Genomic DNA, 25,048 nt, shown 5'->3' on the forward strand with positions numbered 1-25,048 from the left:
GATGATGTCAAGGTGGAGGGTGGAAACATGTCGCTACGGTGATTGAGATGTAATCATTAGATGAGGTATTTGCCCATTAAGAAGGTTTTGGTCTCCTTTTTAAAGTGTGCCAAAGACGGAAGTCTTCTGATGGCGGGTGGGAGGGAGTTCCAGATTCTTGGAGCGGCCCCAGAGAAGGCCCGATTGTAGGTTTTTTCTTCCAGAAGTGGGCTGGGTGCAGCAATAGGTCTTTGGCAGATCGGGAGTTTCTGGTACCTCCTGATATCACGAGTTGGAAGTTAATCAGTAGATGGCTCACTAACACAGAGTCAAGGAAGTTAGAAAGAAACAAGGAGAAACACAATTTGACAAACAAGAGGAAGAGATGGAAAGGCTTTAGGCATGTTGATACATGAAACAACTTTCTTGACAATAGGAGCCCAGACATTTAAACGGGGAATGAATGGAAAAGATGACTTTTGAGAAACAGGATCAATTAAATAGTAAACAAAGTAGTGATCTTCTTGTATGCGCATTTGAGAAGTTCTAGAGGTGTTAGTTCAGAGGTACGCACTTGGTAACTGCAACCACTCTTTAAAAAGTTGGTATCTTTCAGTTTAAGGAGTACACGAATTAATAAAATTTTTGGGGATGGTGCGTATGTATTCGTCTGTATACCTGACAGAGGTTGGTACAGAAATTTTGATCGATACAGTCCTTGAAATGGAAGTGGTTCATGTTAGATTAAAAATTACACACAAAAAAATCGAAAAAGTTAATGTAAAAATAAGAACTGGAGTTGTTGATTTTAATAAGTGAAAAGTATTGAGTACATGTTTTAGAAAAGTAAAAATAAAAATGTTTAGGCCCCGTTGAAGTCCCTGTAAGGGATGAAACATGTTGGCTGGGTCTGTTTTTAGTGCATTGACTTGGATACTTAATAAAAAGAGCTTTATGGAAAAAGACACCAACGTCTGGAAATTAATTGAAAATCGAAATATGGAAAGTAATTGAAAACAAGAGTGATTACAGATACATGCAATTCGAATTAGAAAGTTCAATGTGAACAAGGAAACTAGGTTGCCCTCCTAATGTTGTGAAAACAGGAATTCCTATCTCTGCAAAGTGGCTGCCGCCATTCTGTAATTAATATATACACATGCATGCACACATGGAGTCTGGAAGCAAAAGCCTTTTAGCTATGGGTGTGTATTGTAAATCATTTTCTGTTTCACGGTGTGATGATTTCTTTCTGGTGCGTTACCTGCTTCAGGGCTGGATAGGAGTCACTTTCTGAAGCCTGTGATTTAAGTAGAAGTGACATAGGTATGTGTGTGTGTGTTCTTGTTTCTTTTTTGATCTGCACTCCTGTCAATCCCATTTATCAATAGTAATTCTCCATTTTTATGTCACGTGTCAGAAAAATCCCTACTTTGACTCTTGTGTAGAATGCTTATAAATTAAATATATATATTTGCAGGGATACTGTTAGATCTGGGGGTCTCTAGTTGGCAGGGTATGTACCACTGTCCAAGTAGGGACCCTTGCTTCTAGTCAGGGAAAGGGGGATACACTGTTAAGATAACCCCTGCTCACCCTCTAGGTAGCTTGGCCTGAGTAGTCTAGGCTATCAAAGGCAATGTGTAAAGTATTTGTACCAACAATCAAAGTAACACAGTGAAAACACCACAGATTTACTCTACACCAGTTTTAGAAAAATAAGATATATTTTCTAAAAACTTCACTAGACCAAATACTACAGAAAAACCAACATACAATTAAAAAGGTTACTTTAAAGATAGTTCAAGAGTTTGTAGAAAGTACTCCAGGATGTAAAAATCAGTGTCCTGCACAATGCGACTCTCAATGCACAAAATGCGACACTCTTGTGCCCAACAGTACCTGTAGTTGCGCTAAGGTTCCCAAAAGCTATAACAATGAAGATGGCAAAGGCGATGCGATACTCCTGAGACCTTGGGGAGGCTTTGCAGCAGCCCTGCTTCACGCAGCAGAGGTGGATGCGCCGGCTCCGATCTGTAGGGGAGGATGTGATGACTTTAGGTTTCGTTGCGTAGGTTTCTTAGGGGGAAGCTTCACGCACAGGTACGGTGCGACGCTCTTCGATGTGGCGCGATGCGCGGCGCAGCGGTGACTTCTGGCGCCGCAACCCTCGATGCGCCACGGGACGGGACTCTGCGTCGACGCACGCAGCGACTGGATAGTTTCACGCACCGGCAGTGGTGCGGCCCGCAAACTGGTTCTGCGACGACCTTCGCAGTGTCAGAAATCTTCACGCATCGGGACGATGCTTGACGCACTCGGCGATGCGGGGACTCCGGGTGCTGCGATGACACCGCAATGAAATTCTTCTCGCACTCTCGATCTTGCGACTCGCAACCGGATGATGCGACCCTCAAACGGATGATGCGATGGGTACCAGTTACTCTTGTTCACGCTTTCTGCTTTCCAGCTCCCAAACACAGCAAAACGACCTCCTGAGGCCCCAAGACTAGGCAAGCACTCCAAGGCAGGTCAGAACTCCCTCAGCAGAGTTCCAGGGGAGCTGGTGGTGAAGTCCATTTGTTCCTGGGACTTCTTATCAGGGAGCCAGCTCTCCTCAGGCCCTTGGAGATCAGAATTTAAAGAAGGGGACACAGCAGAGTCCTTCCCCTCTCCTTGGCAGCAAAGCAAAACAGCAAGCAGGCAGTCTTCTCCTCTTCAGTTCCTTCCAGCTTTCTCGTTGGCAGAGGTTCCTTCTTAGTTCCACAGTGATCTAAAGTTTAGGTGTCTGGGGTCCTCTTCTTATACCCCTCCAAGTCTTTGTCTCTCTTTGCTTCAGCGGGTCGATTCCCCTGCTCAAACCGGTTCCTGGGCGTGCTCTGCCCTGGAGCACCTGGTTCCTTTCAGAGTGAGGGGCAGGGTCGTTGGACGCCCAGCAGGAGGTGGAGCCTTCTTTGTGCTGGCAGAGGCAGAGTCCTCAGCCTGGCCAGCAGGGGGTGGAGCCGGCATTGTGCTGGCAGAGGCAGCCCTATTCAAAACCCAGGGGCTACTCCTCCCACCCATCTAGAGCAGATCTCCCTATTCACCCTGCTGCTGACTCATCCAGACTCCTGGAGCCACCTAGCCCATCACATGACACCAGTCAGCCAATCTGCACACAGGCACACAGGAAGGTTAAACAGGAGAATAGCTACTTTCTAAAAAGTGCTATTCTCACACAGTGAATTTAAAAACCATCTTTCTAAAAAGAGGTATAATTAAATTCTGAACACAAAGATACCAAACTTGGATTTTCTATCTTGCCTTTAGGAGAAGATAGGCATGTAAACAGCCTCCCCCATTCGGTCCTATGGGCAAGATAGCCTCTCAGCAGTGAAACACGACAATGGCTGTAATTCACTACCAGGGCATGTTACACACCTCAGTACATGCCCTACCTTTCAGATACACTGCACCCAGCCCAGGGGGGTACCTGTTGCCACCATAGGGATGCCTTACATGTACAGAAAGGGAAGGATAAGGCCTGGTCAGTGGTTGCACTGGCCAGGTCGACATGGCAGTCCTGGACTGCACATAGGCACTGCAAGCAGGCCTAAGACATCATTTTAGCGCTACTCCTGTGGGTGGCACAATCGGTGCTGCAGCCCACTAGTAGCATTTGTACTACCAGCCCTGGCACTCTCAGTGCAATTTACTAGGGCCTTGCAGGTAGAACAAATATGCCAAACATGTATAGCCAATTACATCACAATTTCCCTAGGGGACACTTGCACTTTGACACTGATTAGCAGTGGCAAAGTGCCCAAAGCATCTATACCAGTAAAAACGACATCCAGCATAGCATCAAAAATACAGGAGGTAGAGGCAAAAGGTCAGGGGTAACCACGCCAAAAGATGCCAGGTCTAACAGATATATTTCAGCACATGTATAAATTTGCATGTACATCAACAGCCTGATGCTTATTTGTGAATAAAGTCAGTGTTCATGTTACAGTATTACAGTTACTCAATAATTGCCTTGCGAATTAGCAAGATGTATGAACTCGGAAAAAAGTAGCCAGAAACAAATACTCCACATTCTGTTTTCCTGTTTTCTGTTTATCTTTCTCACTTTCCCTTTCTTTTATATTATTGTTCCTTTCTTATTGCCACCTTTCTTTCTATGCTTTTTTCTCTCATTCTTGTCTTCCTTCTTTCCTCCTTTTCCTGTTTTCTTCATTCACTCATCCTCTGTATCCCTTTTCATTGTCTTTACTTAGTTTCATTTACCTTTGGTTACGAATTTATTCTGTTTTCTTTCTTTCTTTCTTTCTTTCTTTCTTTCTTTCTTTCTTTCTTTCTTTCTTTCTTTCTTTCTTTCTCTTTTTTCTTTCTTTCTTTCCACACTCATTCACTTAATTCGCCTGTTACGTGTATCAATTCTCTTTCTTCCTGTCACTGTGTTTGGCTCCTTTGGCATGTTTTGGCTCACCCCCACAGTTGTGTCATTAATCTTCATTTTCTGTATTTATTACCTTCTGCTCTGCTATGGCTCCTGTGAATCACAGACCAAAATTAAAATGGCCATAAAAACAATTCAATCTGTTCCAGGAGCATTCACTCTTTAGATATATAGTGTGTACTTCACTATGCCCTTCTGCACTCAGGCATGTAGCAATGTCAAGCAGCATCAGTTATTAGACTAAGCCCTATTACACATCACATTGTATGGAATTCCAGGAGTCCCTCAGTGGTCTTGGGTCATAATTGTCTGTTGCAGAGTGGGTTCCAGTACATAGACTCGTTTTATATTGTTGTGTCATAATTAAATAGACTTCTTTATTGTAGAAGGCTCACACTCAATTGGTTAACACATAGGACTAAAGGGATTGTTGTAAGTGATATTTACTCTAGAATCAGCAAAATCACCAGTCAATAGCACATTCTGGTTACTCAAGAAATGCAGTTAGTGCTGTCATCACTTGCACAGTAATTTATCAAAAGGTGGGGCAGATTTATTTAGGGCGGCTCGCTTTTGTTCCTAAGGTTACGGCCCCTGTCACTGAACAACTGCCCTGTTGATTGCTAGGGGTACAGAAATGTTGGCTTTTGTGACATTTATTTTAGGGTTTATGTTTTTACTCACCAGCTGTATGATGTATGGACGGTCTTCACCCAGTAGAAGCCAGGTGAGGAAGATTCTGTTGAATAGAGTTTAGTTCACAAACATTTTTTTTATCATTAGATGTATTTGTGTAGGTATTTAGGGGGTCATTAGGATGGCGGGTGGACTTGAGTCCACCCGCCATCCTAGCGGTAACGGGACCGCCCCTCTGTAAGGTGGTGGTCCCGCACTCCAAATCAAGATGCGACTGCCACCGTGGCAGCCGCATCCAGCGTTTTAACAATGCGGACAATGCTGCTGGCTGCAGCACCGCCGAGGTGTTGAAAAACGCATATTTTGCATTTCCAAGCACAATGTGGCAGGCACCACTTGGTGTCTGCCACATTGTGCATGGAAATGTAGGGGAGTAGCATGGGTACCCCCCAGTGCAGCAACACCCCCCCAACAAGTGGGGGCCCACAGCGTGCCCCCAAACCCAATCCCTGCTAGCCTTTCCATGGCGGCATCGCTGCCATTGAAAGGCGCCTGGCCACACACATCCTAATATGGCAGTCAGTGCCTGCTAGGCAATTGCCACCGGCGGAAAAGCAGCGGATGGACTTTGCATCTGCCGCGATACCCACCGACATCCTAATATGGCGGTGGGTAAATCCCAATGTGATGGCAGAACCATCGCCACCGCTGGCTTGGCGGTGGCGATCGTTCCGCCATTGTAATGAGCCTCTTAGAGCTTCCCCCCACCCTTAGGCAATACACTGTGGAAAATCTTTACACTCCCAGTCAGAAAAACTTAGGGGCTCATTACGATGGCGGAACGATCGCCACCGCCGCCCCGGCGATGGCGATCGTTCCGCCATCACATTGGGATTTACCCAGCACCATATTTGGATGGCGGTGGGTATCGTGGCGGATGCAAAGTCCGTCTGCCGCTTTTCCACTGGTGGCAATCGTGCCGATCGCCTGGTGGGCGGAGCAGGGCCACTAATATGATGGAGGTGCCTAGCAGGCACCGTCCGCCATATTAGGATGTGTGTGGCCAGGCGCCTTGAAAGTCTGGCGGGGATTGGGTTTGGGGGCCATTGCGGGACCTCCTTGTTGGGGGGGTCTCGCTGCACTGGTGGTACCCATGGTACCGCCCTACTTTTCCATGCACAAGGTGGCAGGCACCGAGTGGTGCCTGCCACGTTGTGCATGGAAATGCAAACCATGCGTTTTTCAACACCACGGAGGTGCTGCAGCCAGCAGCACCGTCCGCAATGTTAAAACTCTGTATGCGGCTGCCACGGGGGCGGTCACATCCTGATTTGGAATGCGGGACCGCCCCTTACAGGAGGACGGTCCCGTTGCCGCTAGGATGGCAGGCAGACTCAAGTCTGCCCGCCATCCTACTGACCACCTAAGCTCTCAGGACAAATAGATGCAGTTGAAGCTATGTTATTATTGCAGTGACTTGCAATGTACGGTGGCTGAGGTACATTGGGTGGGTGCGCAGACAGAATATCGAGTTTTAATTATCGAGTTGCACAAATATTGAGTCTGAAATATTCTGATTGAAAAATATCAACAGCAAGAATATCGTGGTCAAGATTATCGACTTAAGGTAAGTAATATCAAAGTTTAAAAATATCGAAGTGTTAAATATCATTTTCAAAAACATAGTTGTTAAAATATCGTTATTTTAATTAATGTTATGTATTTTAGTCTATATTTTAAATTTATGTGATGTATTTTTTTGTATAAGAATTGTCTATATTTTTTAATATATGTTTTAAGTTTTAGTAGGCTATTATTATTTTTTTATTTGAATTTGGTGTTTTTTAGTTCCGTAGCGGGTTGTGGGTTTATGGGGGAATAGGGTGGGAAGTCATTTAATTATATTAAAATAATTATTTTTTTGTATAAGAAATGTTTATTTTTTTTAATATATGTGTTCAAGTTTTTAGTAGTTCTTAATTTTTTTTTTTTTTTTATGTGTTTTTTAGTTACGTAGTGGGTTGTGAGTTATAGGGGAATAGGCTGGGAAGTAATTTAGTTATATTAATTTCATGATCTTTTTTATTTAGTAATATTTATTTGATTGACGTTTATAGTGCTAAATGTGTAAATTAATTTAATAGTAATTAATTCATAATTGGTTGTTAATTAATATTAATTAATGAATTATGGTAATTAATTATGTTAATTGTGTAATTAATTTTAGATGTGCATTTTTGTGTTTATATGTTTAAAGGGTGGGAAGTATTTATTTATTGATAAATTAATAGTTGGTTATTTATTAATATTAATTTTTAATTGATAATCAATTATGGTAATTCTGTATTTAACTTTAGGTGTGTGTTTTGGGGTTTATAGGGGTAAAGGGTGGCAAGTAATTGCTGTTTAATTAATTAATATATAATTGTTAATTAATGTTAATTATTTAATATTTATCTAGGGTAATTGTTTATTGTTTTGTTTTTATTTGTAAAATGGTAAAGGGTGGGTATTAAACACATTGTATTTACTTCATAATTAGTTTTTTAAAACTAATAGTTTTTAATTTTAAAATAAGTTTTAAATGTGTAAGTATTATTTTACAGTTTAATTTAGGTGTGTGTTGTGTGGATTATAGGGTAAAGTGTGGATAGTTAATTAATTTATATTATTTATTTTATTACTAATATTTTTTAATCGATAACTATGTTAATTATGGAATTATATTTTATTAGAAAATTTAGAAATGCTTTGTTATTTGTATGGTGTTCTAGGGTGGGAAATAAAAATAATACATTTATGTAATAAATAATGTTTTTGTTTGTAAAAATGCTCTAGTTTAAAATATTTATTTTTTGAAAATGTATTTATTATTTATTTTATTTAATTTGTAATATATTTACTATATATTATTTAATTGTCTATATATATTTACATCGATATTGTTTACATCTATATTTTTTACTTCGATATTTTTGAGTCAATATTTTTGTACTTACCTGTTTAGGTATGGGAGTCGATAGTTTTTGTAGTATATATTTTTTAATCGATATTTTTAACATCGATATTTGTGTCATCTTTCTTCTATCAGCGAACCCATCGTGTGGTAGGGGTTGATATCTGAAATGATACAATTTAGACCTGAAGAAATAATTTCAGTGTATTGTTAGGACAGCACCATCAGACTCTGAGAAAAATCTAAAAGATGTGAAGGAGAACATGGTTATCATCTTGGTATTCGAAGCAGTTGCAAAGGTGGTCTCAAATACTCTTGAAGTAGCCATGGGGTAAAGAGTGGTGTGTGGAACTCCATATATTGATGAACCTTGTTAGAAAACCAAGTATGATCTGAAGGACACCATAAACACCTGCTATAAATCTTGTGTTGCTTGAAATAAAAAAAACTGATTACAAGCACCAAATCAAGGTTAAAAAAGAGAGACCAGGTAAAACTTATGTGGCAAATCGTGAAAAAGCAGCTAGAATCCAAAATATGCCTTAATTCTGGACGTTAGTTGCTCAGTCCTCGTTAAATTCCCCGCCGAAAAGTAGATCGTATATCAACATATATACTTAAGGTTCACATTTTTCTAACCTATATGACAATGGATAAAACAAAATAGAAGATGTGAATAACAACAGTGGTAAAAAGAACTATGGCATTTTTTCCAAGTTATGAAGGCCTAAAGACCATTCTGAAACAAAAAGCAAATAAAGTAGCATGTCCATTTGACCATCTGAGAGCCAACTTCTAGTGCTTATAGAAAGATTTTGTGAAAACACATAAAAGAGAGTGAAGTGTGGTCTAAGGGGCCAAGTAGCTCAATGCTTTGCCAATTTTAAAAGAGTGAGACGAGGATGTAAAGAGTATTTATCTTCAAGTTATACAAGAACTGTCTGTCGAACAAACTTCAAAGTCTAACTGTTGATTGTCCAAGAGTGGACGGAAGAACTCTTGCTGTTTTGTTTTCTGCCAAGGATGTACATCTCCACCAGTGGCCTCCAACCTTTTTGATAATAAGGGCCGCGTAGTTTCAGTAAAAATCATCACAAGCTACTATTGTATTGTATCAGTGACTGTTACAGACAAGATTACACTATCAGCCAAAATATGCTGAATTACAGTTAGTGATCAAATTGGTTCATCAGGCATGGTTGCCAGCAGTAATGTAAAAATGATTTGTCTATGTGGAATGCCTCTCTGTGGTAATATATAACAGCTATAACTGCAATGGCCCTGGAGCCAAGGTAATGATAACATTAACTTGTCTCCATTTTGCCCCATGCCTGATCACTCAATTATCAGTTCTCAAGTTTTTACAAACTTCAACCATTTTTCTCCAAACATTGAGATCTTAAATTACATACATTTGTGTCTCAAATACATGTGTTTAATTGTTCACATACATATATTAATTCAACCAAGCAAAAACTTCTAATCTAGTAGACTTAACTGCGCCCAGGAAAGCTACTTTTAGTTAGTTGGAGAGCTACTCGAGCTACTTGCTGGAGAAGCCTGGCCCATATTGACTGTCACAGCAACAGCAATGTGAATTGTATATTATCTTCCAACAAGTAGATGTTCAGTTCATGGAGTAAAGATTGTACTCAAAAACATTAGGGCATTCAAAGAAGTGGTCTAGGTATATGTTCTCTATATTTTGTAAACTCTAAATATTATTATAACTCTCTAATCTGTAGCCTTAGTATAAAGTGGATAGATTGTTGAAATTTAAACCCTAGACACAGATTAAATGTATAGACTGCCAAATCCTAACCAAATGTGAACGTTGCTCCATGCAAATGGGAGATCTTAGATTTAATTTTCCCACATGCGCAACCAGAGAAAGGGTGTGTTTGATCACCGAACTTCAGGGCTCATTACGATGGCGGGCGGTTTTTGTAACTTTATATTTTTTTCTGTATTGTACTTAAATGTTGTTTGACACCTTTCAGTTTCAATAAAAAAAAAATAAAAAAAAAATTTAAAAAAACGATGGCGGGCGGACATCAGTCTGTCCGCCATCATTGCGGTGCTGGGACCACCCGCCAGACGTGCGATGGTCCCACCACACACATTAGGATGCACCTGCCATACAGGTGGGTGCATCTCGGGCCCTCAACATTGCGGATGGTGTTGCTGGATGCAGCACCGTTCGCAATGCCAAAATGGCATGCACTGCATGGCAGGCACCACGCGGTGCCTGCCATGCAGTGCAGGGGTACTCCCCCAGTGCAGAAACATCCCCCCAAACAAGGGGGACCGTAACGGGCCCCCAAACCCAATCCCCCCCAGGCTTTTTTCTAATCCCATCCTAATTTGGTGGACGGTGCCTGCTAGGCACAGCCACCATTTTAGGAGCCCTGCACCGTCCACCAGGCAATCGATACGATTGCCTTTGGCAGTGAAGCAGTGGACGGACTTTGCGTCCGCCGCGGTACCCACCGCCATCCTGATTGGGCGGTGGGTAATGGGCTTAGTGATGGCGGGAGGACCGCCGCCGCTGGGCCGGCGGTGGCGTCCTTCACCATCCTAATCACCCCCCTAATTAGGTATACATTTTCACCTTTTCCACTTGCCCTGATCCAAATTTATCATAGTTGCTCTGTATGTTTTTGGGCCTAAGTACATCACTTTTGATTTAACTGTATTTACCCCTATTGACTGTGTATCCCCTTAACAAACGCTGTAGGCTGATTTGTGAAGATCAGGCATCTCCAGTGAGCAGCTTTTGAGCTACTAGTTGCTCTCCTGCTACTTATAAGTATCTCTCTACTTAAATTACCTAAATTAATATATGTATCTCATAATTTAAAAATATGTATTCAGGATGAAATTGTGTGTATTTTCATGACTTAAAACTGATATTTAGAGAAAAAAGGTTGGATTTCTCAAATATATTTAATAAGATGATATTTGAGTGATAAATCATGAGGTATTAGGGAGACTTATTACTAATATTAAAACCTTGGTGCCAGGACATTGTGGCTATTCGAATCATGTATTACCCATGTAGAGGCTGTCCAAATGGATAAAGCCTTGTTCACATTACTGATGGCAACTGTCTGATGTGCTTAAGTGATGCTGTGGGTAATCTTGCAAGGAGTGTCCACTAATGTAGCCTTTTCTGTCATAGTCACTATTTCCGCACTAAAAATATTAGTATCTCGTTCTGATTTTCATTGAAAATAAGTAGCTCTCGTTACAGAAAGGGGTGGAGACACGTGATCTAAGCTTACCCTAAAGTTTTACAATTTCGAAGATGGGTTCTGCCTCTGCAACAAGGCCTCATTGGAAATGCTATTGTTTTTCTTTTATTCTGTAAAATGTATGCTAAACTCAGATCCGAACACATTAATCAGGTCTTATTGAATAGGGAATTTAGTCACTGTAGGGACAATTTTCTCTTCCAGTTAGTGGTTTGAAAAGAATTGATGTCTGTCCTAGTAGGCCCATGTTTGGTAGAGGCCCTAAGAATAAAAACCAAACTACAGTCCATTTTTCGGTGCAACATTTTCTATGGAGGTGTACTGTACTTTGTATCCTTCACATAATAATATAAATGAATGGATAGTAGATATTTAAGGCAGTAGCAGGGTATTCCAGAATCAAGAAGATCTGTTTGATTATGGAGTAAGGACTTTCATTTCAAGTTGAATATTTTTGCTACTCATTAGCTCGTGTCTACAAAGTAGTGCAAGCTGTCTGGTTGCAAAAGACCTCTTGTCGGATTAATAAGAACTTACAAGGGCCTACAACCTGCTCATTGCTTCCTACTGGTTTGCTTTATTGTTGCTCTCATTTGCTTGTTTCTTATTCAATAGCTTACATTGCCCCATTTTGTCTATCTTGGGTTTGTCCTTCTCCTGGAACATCGCCCTTTCACTATCCCTCAGATTGCTGATGTGTATCCTTCCACTGCTCACTCTAAGGGAGCTTTACTTTAAGCACTCTGTGAGAGTGCACATCTTTTCCAGCTCTCTCACGTGTTTGCTCCACCTAAACACTCACCCTCCCGGTGCTCTGTGTTGCTGTTTTACATGTGTGCTTCTTGCTCTCTTTCGTTTAATACTCCACTCACTCACCCCCTTGCTCCATGCTGCTTTTGCCCACATGTGCTGCTGGCTTTTGCTCTCTCGTGCGCTTCTCTCCTTGCTTCCTAGGACTTCATGTTCCTCCCTCCATTGTGTGATTCTCCCCTGCCCAATGTTGCTCTCTCCTTCACGTTCTACCTTTCCTCTTCTCCCTCACGCACTCCGCAGTTGCCCACCCCCACATACCTGCGATTCGTGGGTTTTTTTGCGCTTTCACAGTAAATAATTCTTCATTTTTATATTTTTATCGATCCAAGTGCTGTACATTATCATATCAAATAAAAAAAAACAATGCATATAGCACCTGCATCATTCGTCTGGCACGCGTATGAGTTGTGACACGATGGCATGACCGGCAGTGCAGTTACACCATCGAACTTTTTTTGGGGTTGAGTTTTTTTGCCAATGCTGAACAGCATTGGAAAAGGCATTGGCAAAGTCAATAGTTCTCACAGATGTGATCTATTCTCGTTGCACATGATTGTGTATTTTAATCACTTTAAACATTAACTTTGTGATTTATACTGAAGATGAATAAACTGTACGGACATGGTTGTCTAGAAGAAAACAAGTAAACTAATTGAAATGAACAGCAGAGAAAAGAAAAAGGTGTCAGAAGCTGTGGTGCTGCTAAGTGGTGGGTAGAGGACTATTTAGGAAGTGTTGGATTGAACTTTGGTGGCAATTACGATGAACCTCCAAATCTCGATTTGGTTCAAATCCCTATTTGCACCCAAAATGCGTGAAGTAACGATGAGGCTAGAGCTGTAGAAGCAGAAATATAGCTTATTTAGCCTGGTGCACTCTACTATAACGATGCCACTTCTAAACAACACTTGCACGTGGCCAGGTGGAATGTGCTCAGGGCCGGACTGGCCATAGCGGCACCGGGAAATCCCCCGGTGCGCCGCATGGGTGGGGGCCGGTTTGGAGTCCCTGGGGGCCGTTTTTGTTACAGGGACGTTTTTGCAGCATAGCTGCAAAATCGGCCCTGTAACAAAATCGGCCGAAAACCAGGCTCTGGTAAAGAGCTCGGCGGCTCCCCCAAGACCTGGGGGGCCGGCAGAGCACTTTGCCAGGGCCGGTTTTGGTTCCCAGTCTGGCCCTGAATGTGCTCATTACATACATAGCATTCAGCTATTCAGTTTTAGAATTATATTTAGATATCAACAACGGGAATGTGATATGGGCATAAAATTGGTTTGAACCTGCTATTTGTGGTCAGAAAATCCTGACAGAAAACTTGCAAATGTGCTGTTATTCACCATTCTAACGTAAATGGGTGCAAGATTTGCACCTTCAAATTTGTGAAACCGGTGTTATCACAACTTTACTGGTGTACAATTTTAACTGTGAAACGTGCACTATTCACGATTGTGCCCTTTGAGTGAGAGTGGAGGATGGCTGGCTAGTTACAAGCGTTCCAAAGGTGGAGAACAGAGAGAAGAAAGGGGAACGAGGACAAAGAGGTGAGGCAATGTACACATTTACTTGGGTGAATAGCTTAGCTAAACTTGATGTGCACGAACCTGTATGTCTTAATCACCATGAAATGCTTATCAACAGATCCCCTTCGTTTCACGTCATAGCCATTTTTGCAAAGTTGCTGTTAGAGGTGGGCGAACCACTGAAAGCTCAGCCGTGGGTGGGCAGGCCTTTCATTCCACTGGGCTTTCCAGAGGTGGGCAGGAGGCCTTGAAGGCCAGTCTTGAAATCCCAGGAATGCTCTAGCTTCTCAGCTCCATGAGGTGAATTGCAGCAGGTACAAGAAGCCTTTAGGAGAGAGAGAAAGCGAGGGAGGGAAGTGGAAGGATAGAGAGAAAATGATCAGAGTAGGATAGAGGCGAGAAGGAGAGAGAGATAATGGCTGGATGGCAAGAGAGAAAGTGCGCAAGAAGACAAAGGGAGATGGGCTGGTTTTAGCATTTTTCCGAGGGCTGCTTTTGGCTCCCCAGTCTGCCCTTGATCAAGCCAGGCTTGAGCAAGAGGCTCAGCTCGATATCTTCTTGGACCCTCCACCCTGCAACGAACTAAGCTTTCATGTGACTTCTGCCTTCCCCCATGCCCTAAGCGCATGCATCAAGAATTCAACATAGAGCAGTTTGCCTTTGATGTCAGTTGTGAGAGGAAGAGATATCCGTCTACTGACTGAAATGCATAAAGTGAAACAAGAAACCCTGTAATCAGATTCCAAAGCTTTATTCGCTTTTACATGAAAAACCATAAAAGCATTGCAATAAAAAGCAGTACATTATATATAAGTACACACAGTTGATACTTAAACAGTATAAAGCAATCTGTCTACAGGCTAACCGCTCTGTGCCTACCTAAATTACAGCAATGGCTTAAATCTCCCATGGAATTCCTGATTCGCAATGCATTCTTTAAAAAACTAGCTACTTAAAAGATTGAATCAACAGAAAGCAATTATAAAAACATCAAGGCGGGCCTCGCTGGCATAAAATGACGAGCTTTTAAAAGATGAACAATGTAGGCCTTCCTAGGTGCGTTAAAATATCTACAGAACATAACAAAGTGCATTGTATCCTGCGGGGATGTCTGGTCGCAGCCACGGGGGCTAGACCCATGTCTTCTGCAAGCAGATCAAACTAAAATTCTTCACATGACTGAGCCAAGAAGGCTCATCAGTCTTGGCTGCTAGGCCTGCAATGTTCCAGCTGGTCAAGGGGTTGGCAGCTGAAATGGCAAGGTCAGTGGAGACAGGATCACAAGGGTCTCATCTCAGACAACATGGGGGATCAGTCTGGCTAATTCAGTTGCAAGAATCCAGTGAGCTAAGTGGGACAAATGTGTTCGCAGTGTTCCAAGTAAAGGGTAGGGGTGGGCGGAATTTGCGGAATTAACCTTCGCAAATTATCGCGAGAATGTTTAAAATTATCGCAAACAAGCAGAAATATCGCGAAGATGCGGAAGTTTTTTTCCGGCATGTTCGCGAGATTTTCTGCATGGTTGCGGGTCGCCAACTTACCCATGTGGTTGCTTGCGGGCGCGGCCATCTTGTTTTGAGTTGTTCTCGCGGTGCATGATCGCGAGAAGAAAGACGTGATCGCGCGACGCATGACGTCACTGCGGGCGCGAACTGTCGCGAGACAGCGCAAATGGCTAAAAACAATACAACATCTCATGGAGAACGCGACCGGATCAAGAAAACTTGTCGGCGAACGCAGGGATTCAGGTAAGGCGATCGCGCGCGCGCAAGAATGTATCATTTTACAGCGCGAGCAAGAAACAAATTATCGCCAAGCTGCGGAAACCGGAATTTTTGACATTTTCGCGCTCTCCGCGGAACGCAAAAATGTCAAATTATCGCAATTTCCGCGAACGGAACGAAATTTTTGCCCAGGCCTAGTAAAGGGATCCAGGCCACCTGCGCCCTTTTATGGATGCTGCAAGTGGGCTGCCTTCATTCATGATCCCTCATATCCTGCTTATAAAAGAACCCCAGAGGGAGTGCTACAATGGAAGAGGAGATGTTCGGTCTAATACATGCAAGAACATGCCCAGCAGCCTGCGGGCAATTAAAATTGATGATAACGCAATCGCCTGCAAACGTTTTTCTGATGCTGCCAATCCAGTTAAATCGTCTCACCATGTTAATCCAGTCACCAACATATTATGCCAAGGAGGAATAAGTCATCCAATGTGTGACTTTGTTTTTAAGTTGAGAATAATTCTCCATACAGTTATTCTCTGGAGAGGGCATGTTACCTAACACCCCCACATAAGGAGTGGATTCAGGTGGGAGATGAATGATTATCTCGGGATTGGAGGAATTCGGGGTAGCTTTATCCGCGGGGATCGCGGTCTTTCCTGAAAGCCCTAGCACAGATGGCTGAGAAAATGTGCTATAACTGGTCTGTCCTTTGAGGAAATTTCACCACACACCACAGAACTAGGTACGGAAACATGTGAGCCAAGGATGCCAGATGCTATGGGTAAAGTATCAGCCTCCACAGGGTTATCGTGAAGGGATAGGGTCCACCTCATGCTACTTCCCACCTAGTTCGAAGAGGGGCCTCCCATTGTCTAGCACTTGCTGGGAGGAATGTTGCGGAACGGACTTGGTGTTTTCAGAGGCTATTTTCTCGTTCTTTCCTAGACAAGTTACAATAGGTACAAGAAGGCTTTTAACTAGAGTCTCAATTTTCAAATACAAATTATCCAGAAGCACCTGTAGCTGAACCTGCCTGCTATGATTACCCTCATGATCCATGTACATATGCGCTGAATACTGCGAGAAGGGGGGTTTAGAATGTTTCAGTCTTGGACCCACCCTTTCCTCCTTTTAGAAGCTAAAGGTGCTGGTTCCAGGGGAAGCTGTTCCTGACTAGCCGATATATTAGAGGGGACTGGTGCACAAGTACCTGGGTCTGAGTAGTGCTTCCAACACCTGAGGGAGGAACGAGAACCAAACCCTTCTCCTGGATATCCACAGCCGCAGCTGGGGCAGCATAATCCGATGGGGAGGTTGAGGACCAAGAAGAGATCAGGGGATAACATTGGCCTGCATGGCTAATTTCTTTTCCACAGTAACAATTTCCTCAGTGAGTGCCCCCACCGCCGAAGAAAATTATGAGAGAATAGAGGACTTACCTGGGGCAGATTTACTGGTGGGCCCTCATTCTAAGAGTAAGGTTCCAGCAGTGCAACAGCTTTCCATTTGCCCATTACACAAGACTCCCCGATGGGCTGCTGAAATGCACCAACTGAAAGAGGATGGGGCCTGATCCAGTCATGTTCCGGTGCAGACGGGCCCACCCTTAGTGCAGCGGGATGACTCTTAGTGCATTATGGTGCAGCAGAATAGTGGAAATAGGAGCAATAGCAGGAATGCGGCAGTGCACCGGCCCCTCCTCCTTGGGGCTGAGCTGTCTGGGACTTGGAGTTCATTCACCTGAGCCCCAACAGCAGATGTGGCATCAGTTAAGAGCGGGCAAAAAGCATCCAAGGGTGAAGGTAAGTGTGAGAAGTTGGCCTGGTATATGCTGTCCACTAGTTACAGTGGGCACCTTGCACCAGTCCAAATGACCCTTATTGATGATTAGGTTAAAGACAACCTTTATTGAAAGCTATCCTAGTGGTAGCTATGGAGAGCAGCCTTCAGGCTAAGTCTCGAAGGAATGTAAAGCACCTTGTTTTACCAGTATATAACCTCCTAAATGAGCAAATAAAAGGAGAACCACACAAGGAATATATAACATATATGTTTTTATTACTAAACACTCTCTACTAACCTCTTTATGAGATTAGAGAACAAAGCACACAATATTAAATCACTAGAACAACAGTAAATAGCACAATACACAGTGGGCTCCAGGGGGAAATCAAACCATATACTAAGAAAGTGGTATAACAACCCTGACTTGCCTAGACACAGTGCCTAAAGCACTTAGAATTGCTGGGACCCCAAGGTAGTGACACAGGGGACCCACGGAGGGCGGGTGCAGTGTGTGAACACAGGCACGAGCTCCATACAACTCTATGGGAAAGTCACAGTTGTAAATTTAAAGATTAAGGACACTTCGGAGAGGACTTCAAGCAAACCCTTTGGAACATAGAAGGTTCTAAGGCCAGCGCCCTTGAGAGTACCGAGGCACCTGTGTTACCTATCCCAGAGGAGCCGGGTGCATAGGGGTCAAGTGGTGTTGGAAACGCTTGTTGATTTCAATGGCGTGATGCAAAGAAGTTCTGCTGCCGGGAAGATGGAAAGTGTCTGGTGTGATACAAGCCTGGATCAGAGCTGAGAAGAACCTGAAAGCAGAGGGAACAGAGTCTGGGTCACTTCACAGTGACCTGGGGCACGATAGACGAATGCCCACCGATGTCGGGTGATTCAGGTGAGAAGAGGTGAAGCTTGACTCTGCTGCCACGGGGACCAGGAGATGTTGATGATAACCAAAGTCTGGAGGTGAGCTGTCCCACGAAGGATGTCGAGTGCTGGAGGGTCAGTGTCCGGATTGAACACCAACAAGCCTTGGCAACTGCAACCCACACGAGCAAAGGAAAGATGCTTCGGTGAGGACTAGCAAGGTCCTGGGTATTCTCCAAGCTATGGTGAGTCAGTGCACATCACCGGGAAAGCCCACGGAAAGTCAAATTTACCTTCACAAGGACGCACAGTTCGATGGACCATGGATCGCGAAGGGACCTCGAGCTGAATCACAAAGTACCAGCCCACGGAACACTCATGGAGTGTAGGCCAGAAATCTTCAGTGGAAATACTGCTCGGGGTCAGGACTACAAGTAGCCCAAAGCACAGCCTCAGGGGTTGCCAAAAAGCATATGCTGCTGCAAATGTACACGGTGCACAGGGGTTCAGGTTGCACGGTGCCCACAATGGATACGGGCCTCAGAATTGCTGAGAGTACAGATCAACCTCAAAGCCTTTGGGAACCCACCTCCTGTGTTGCAGAAATCTTCGGAATCAACAGGAGCTCAGGAGATGCAAACAGGTCATATGCGTTTTAGGTGCCTGCCTTGCAGGGGAGTAACTCCTTTACTCCAAGAGAGATTCTTCAGTCATCCAGAGTCATGCAGATCGTCGAAGTACTTGATTTCTGTAGCAGAGTTTAGTCCAGGTAAAATCTAAAGTCCTGTAGTCAGGGGTTCCTACTTTATACCCAAGGAAGGGGTGGGAAAAACTCTGGGGCCCCACCTATGGGAGGGTCAGGACAGAGGGGTGGCTACACCCATGTCCTCTGTCCAGTTTCACGCCAGAGCAGGAGCAAATGGTTCCTGCAACCGGTTTGAGCTGGCCTATGCACAGGGACACCAAATGTACCCCCAGTGCAGACATCAAAGCACTATCAGAGTGCACCCACCCAGCCCCAATACACTAAATCCTGTCTGGGAGGTGGTCCAACCTCCCTGTGACAGGAAACCTATTGTCAAGCCTTCCCCTGCTCGAGCTTGGCTCAGCATCAGGAGGGCAGACTCGTGTCAGTAGCTGGCAGCATCCATTTTGTGATGCCAGGGTCGAGAAAGATGGTACCGGGTAGCCCGGTATGTCACATTTCCCCCTCTGGGATGGTGGAATCATACCTCCCCCGCCAGTTACTGGCGGGGAGGTATGATTCCAAGGTGTTTGACACCAAACACGACATGTTTCCATGCAGCCGTTTTAAAGTTAGCATTTACCGCAAGGTTATAATGCACTTAAGTATATATCGTTGGCTGCATCACAAACAACCCCGGAAAATAGGTTCCAAAGGCTGCAGAGGGGCTCTGCTCATGCAGGTGCACCCTCTCACATAAAACCCAGCACCCTGCCTTCAGGATTGATAAGGCCTGCCATGGGGTGACTGATAGGTTTATATGTGCAGAAGACTGCACTCTTGCTAACAAAAACTGTCATTTTCTTATTGCACTAAAACGCGATATTTTGCACTGCTTTTTTGCACAGAATGAAATGTATGGTGATTTTATGGGTCTAGTTGCGCGGCGCTTTTTAAAATAGTCAGGAAATACTGTGACTGCCTTATTTTAGATATTTTTAATGTGATTAGCTAGTGCCGCTCTCCGGTCCACCACCACGGCTCGCACCAGTGCCGATTGAGTGGAGAGAGTTGGCCACTACTCTCACTTGTGGAGCAGAGCGTGCTCGGCCGCCATTTTGAAGTGGTCAGCACTCTAGTCATTGCAACCACATCACGGGGAGGAGTACTTAAACTCCCCGGACGCGTACGCGCAGCAGAAGACTGCACTCTTGCTAACAAAAACTGTCATTTTCTTATTGCACTAAAACACGATATTTTGCCCTGCTCTTTTGCACAGAATGAAATGTATGGTGATTTTATGGGTCTAGTTGTGCGGCGCCTTTTAAAACAGTCAGGGAATACTGTGACTGCCTTATTTTAGATATTTTTATTGTGATTAACTAGTACCGCTCTCCGGTCCACCACGGCTCGCACCAGTGCCGATTGAGTGGAGAGAGTTGGCCACTACACTCACTTGCGGAGCAGAGCGTACTTGGCCACCATTTTGAAGCGGTCAGCGCTCTAGTCATTGCAACCACATCATTGGGAGGAGTACTTAAACTCCCCGGATGCAGATGTGCAGCGGGCGCGCCGCTGGTGCGCCGAGGGCGCACCTACGGTAAGCACATCTGCGCCCGGGAAGCGCTCAGCGCCAGCCGTGCTGCCGGTTTTGCGTCAGGAATGGCAATATCGTGCTCCTATACCAGAGGTGAGCTCCTTGATGCACTTCACCGGAGTCAGAAATGTTCAGGACCGTGGCTGGGAGGCTTCCAGGGCACCGGGGATCTGACTTGTCCGAATTGTAAATTGAAACTAACTGATATAAAAGTCAAGTGTCTCTCTGACGAGGCTGCTATGGATAGTCAGAACGGCCCTCAGGTGGGAACAAGGAGGGATCTCAATAACCATAAGACAAAAAAAACATCTCAAGGACTACTATGTGCATTGTTAAATGCACTGTCACTGATTAAACACAATCACGAATTTGGCCTTTTTGTTAATTTCAATGACCTAGACCCTATTTTGTCACAGAAACCTGGGCGGATGATTCCTCAGGCCCAGACCTGGCGATAGCAATCCCACCTAGATTTGCAATAGCTAGAAAAGACCGTGTTGGCAGAAAGGGAGGGGGGCTGGCGATAATTTATAAGGATTATTTAAAAGCATCTTTTAAAATGATTCCCACAGATTCACATGTAGAGGTGCTCTCTTTTAAGATAGCAGCCAGTCATGTCCTCTCGTTCAATGGGCTACTAGTTTACAGGCCGCCGGGGCCCAGAAATCATTTTCTGCAAACCATGGGCGATCTCTTGGAATATAAAGTAAACTCTCAAAACTTCACCATTTTAGGCGATTTAGATTTTCATTTAGACATGATGTCTGACAAAGACTCACAGGCCTTAATGGACCTAGTGACAGGCGCTGGTCTAGAACAGATGGTAATAGGACACACTCATACCGCTGGCCATCTCCTGGACGCTGTTTTTTCCGATTGTCCTCTGCTTCAATTCAAAAGCAACCTGCAACTGCCGTGGTCAGACGATTCGGCAGTTATGCTAACCCTCGATATACCGCCTGTAACATGCTCTAAACATGGGCAAGCAAGCAGCGTAAAAAGCTATTCTTGGAAGCGGTTCGATAAAAATGCCTTCACTGATCAACTAAACCAAAGCAAACCATGTCTTTCTACAGATTCAGAAACGGCATCTTTACAATATCATAACTGGATTTCAACAGCAGCTAATATAACTATCCCACAGAGAACTGGTAAAGCTAGCAGGACTGCACCCACAGAACCGTGGTTTTTCGAAGAACTAAGATCATTAAGGAGACTTTGTCGCAGCCAAGAAAGATGCTGGCGCAAACGTTATGATCTTAAGGAAAAAGAAAAATACAAGTCAAGACTAGCACAATATAAAGAATTGATTAAAAACACTAAAATCAGATATTACTCAGAAAAAATAGAAGGGGCACAGAACAATTCTAAGGAGCTGTTTGTTACAGTTTTGAAACTTAGCCATTTACAGGAGACCAGTCAAACCACAGCAGATCAAGCGTTCTATGACAATTTGGCCTCATACTTTTGTGATAAAGTCTCTGCTATTTATAATACATTCATGACCCACTCAGTAACTGCTCAGGCCCCACGAACTGTGACGGAAAAGTCATGTTCCGTCATGTCCACCTAGGCCCGCAATCGCATTCCATCTGGTGTTTTAAACTTTACATTAATGTCTCATTAACTAACCGCCAAGATTCTGGTAGCAACTAGGTCAGGATCCCCACTGGACCCTTGTCCTCCAAAAATAAGCCATATGTTAGTGGAGACACTCGCCTGCCATCTCACGGAGGTCCTAAATTCCTGCGATTGAAACTGCAACTTTTCCCTTGCTATGGGAAAAGACATCCATTCTAGCTTTATTAAAAAATGTCCAATCTAGACAAAACTGATGTAGGAAACTACCGTCCCATCTCCTGCCTACCCCTACCAGCTAAGATCCTGGAAAAACATATGAATCAGGAACTAGGTGTCTTTACTGAGAATAATCAAGTCCTAGATCCTACTCAGTATGGTTTTAGACGACAACATAGTACTGAACTTGCCTTGCTTACCACCACCGAGGAAATCAGAATGGCAGTTGACAAAGGAGGATCGGCAGCTTTGATACTGCTAGGTCTGTCAGCTGACTTTGACATGCTAGACCACGGCATTTTAATTGGTCGACTTTGTGAGGCAGGAGTTGGTGGCTCGACCCTCGCACTCCTTAAGTCATTCCTGCATGGCAGAGAACAATTTGCTGAAATAGGAGGTTTTAAATCAAAATGCTTTAGACTCCCATGTGGGGTGCCCCAGGGCTCATCCTTGAGCCCCACCCTTTTCAACATTTATGTTGCTCCCCTGGCTCGTATGATCAAAAATCATGGTTTTGAATTGGTTTCATATGCAGATGACTCACACATTATTATATCAATCTCAAGCAAAAAGCAGGACACTGCACTAAAATTCAAGGATTGCATGAGAAGTGTCAGTGAATGGACGGCCAAAAACTGCCTTAAGTTAAATTCAAATAAAACAGAGGTTTTACTTTTTGGAAACAACACAACATTCTGGTCCGCAGATTGGTGGCCATCAGAATTGGGAGCTGTCTCCGCCCCAGCAACCAAAGCTAAAAATCTTGGAGTTATGGACCCCACCATCTCCTTCTCCCTGCACATAAAAATGCTTACTTCATCTATCTATTTCACCTTGAAAATACTAAGGAATGGGCTCCCCTTCATTCCAACAAACCTACAGAAAACTGTGGTGTCAACTTTAGTGTTATCAAATCTCGATTATTGCAATGGGCTTCTGGTAGGAGTAAACAAATCGGTTCTAGCTAAGCTGCAGGTACTCCAGAACTCCGCCGCAAGAATGCTATTCAAATTAGCCAAACATACATCAGCAAAACATGCCCTTAGCACTCTACACTGGCTACCTAGGGAAAAGCGCATAATGTTTAAGGCCTTGTGCATTGCCTTTAAGGCATTACAAAACTCAGGTCCTAGCTACCTGAGGAAGCGCTTTAAATGGCACATCCCCTTACGAACACTTCGGCTGACCTCACTGAAGTTAATTGCCGAGCCAACGTTCCGTTTTCAGAGATGGGGTGGAAAAAGCTTCTTTAGCATTACTACAAGATGGTGGAATAAGCTACCATTTGATTTGAGAAATGCCTCTGATCTGCAATTCTTCAGGAAAGGTCTAAAGACAAGGCTCTTTACTCTGTAACCCCGCGAAAGGTCTAGGAATGTGACAGTCAATGTTCACCGTGTGTTGATTTTTCAAGCACCTTGACGCCTCCGGGTAGATGTGCGCTATATAAATTCTTAAATAAATATAGGATAGATATAGTGAACCTATATCTAAGTAAGGGGTGCACGCACCACCTTACACAGGCTGCTGTAGCAGACCTGTGGTGTCATTTTGAATGGTCTCTCAGGGGTGGCATAATACATGCTGCAGCCCCTGGGAGGCCTCTGGGGTACATATGCCCTGGGTACATATACTAGGGAATGATAAGGGTACCCCAGAATTCAATCTGGAGTGTACCTAAAGTACATGCACAACCAATTTAGGGAGAAAGCAGATAGACTGGGGTCCTGATTAGCAGGATCCCAGTCAGACTAAGTCGAAAACCAGCAAAACACCAGGAAAAAAGTGGGGGTAACCATACAGTCAGATTCCACCCTCCTACAGTAAGCCCCTCGATTGGTTAGAGGTGGGCAGCCCTACAGTGCTCTACAGTGTCCCCTCTCCATGCGGTGATCAACAGGCTCGACAGCTAGTGAGAAATTGGTCTTCCAGGTCGTGACTCTCTTGTGGATGCTATTTCATGTCTTCTCCTTTTGACCCAGGATGGCCCTCGGTGAAACAAATATATAGGGTTCTGAGTAATATGTCAATATTTTTATAAGGTTTGTCCCATCACCAACACCTATGAGATAAAGAACACCTGAACACAACAATAGCCAAAGGAAAACTAGATAAAACATGGGACCCATGAGTCTTCTGGCATGAGAGTTCATAGATGCTCAAGCTTCTTTACCCTGAAACCTTGTGACTGTCAGGGTGACCCTCATAGGCCCACATAAGGAAAGTATACTAAAACATTTGTCTTGGGTCACACAAATTGCAAGTATGGCAGGCTCCAACATTTACCAGTGAGGTGCAGTGAAACCACGTTTCACATTGAACTGCTTAGCAGAGGTGGTTGAGCGGATGTCCATTAGACCAGAGACGGTGGAGTGTTAAAAGGCACCACGATACATGGCCAGGAGCTCAAAATGCAGACGACAGGAGGAGCTGCTGGACCACCAGAGAAGCAAGGCAACGACTGCATCTAGCAACCAGAAGGGAGTAGAATCCCGAGAGGCATGAAAGTGGACCTGGCCTGGCTCTGAACCAAGGAGAAAGGCCCTGAGGACCAGACTGCCGTGGCTCTGAACCAGAGCAGTCACCCGAGGCAAGTACTGGGGGTTATTTTAATGAGCCTTATTTTTTTTTTATTATAAGAACACCTGAAAATCAGAATCGGCCTGTGCAGGTAAGAGCGGTGGGGCCAGGTGGGGAGGGATTTCGAAGGAAAAATTAATTATTTATTTCATTTCCCTAGCCATCGTCCGTCAAAATCCCCCCACAACCGGCCCCACCGCCCCAACATGGGCCGCGGCTGCTTAAAATATAGGGGTTTAAGGATGTGCTTTGTGCAGAAACCTCTTGAGTTTGACTTAATAGACCATATAACTTTGCTCCATCTATAATTAGGGACATACAAATTATGCATAATTTGCCATCGCGTAATTACTTGTAGTTTCAGATAAATTACGCATAAGTACTCATAATTACTTGAAATGCAAATCT

Source organism: Triturus cristatus, chromosome 1_2, assembly GCF_964204655.1.
Source record: "Triturus cristatus chromosome 1_2, aTriCri1.1, whole genome shotgun sequence".
Classification (NCBI taxonomy): domain Eukaryota; kingdom Metazoa; phylum Chordata; class Amphibia; order Caudata; family Salamandridae; genus Triturus; species Triturus cristatus.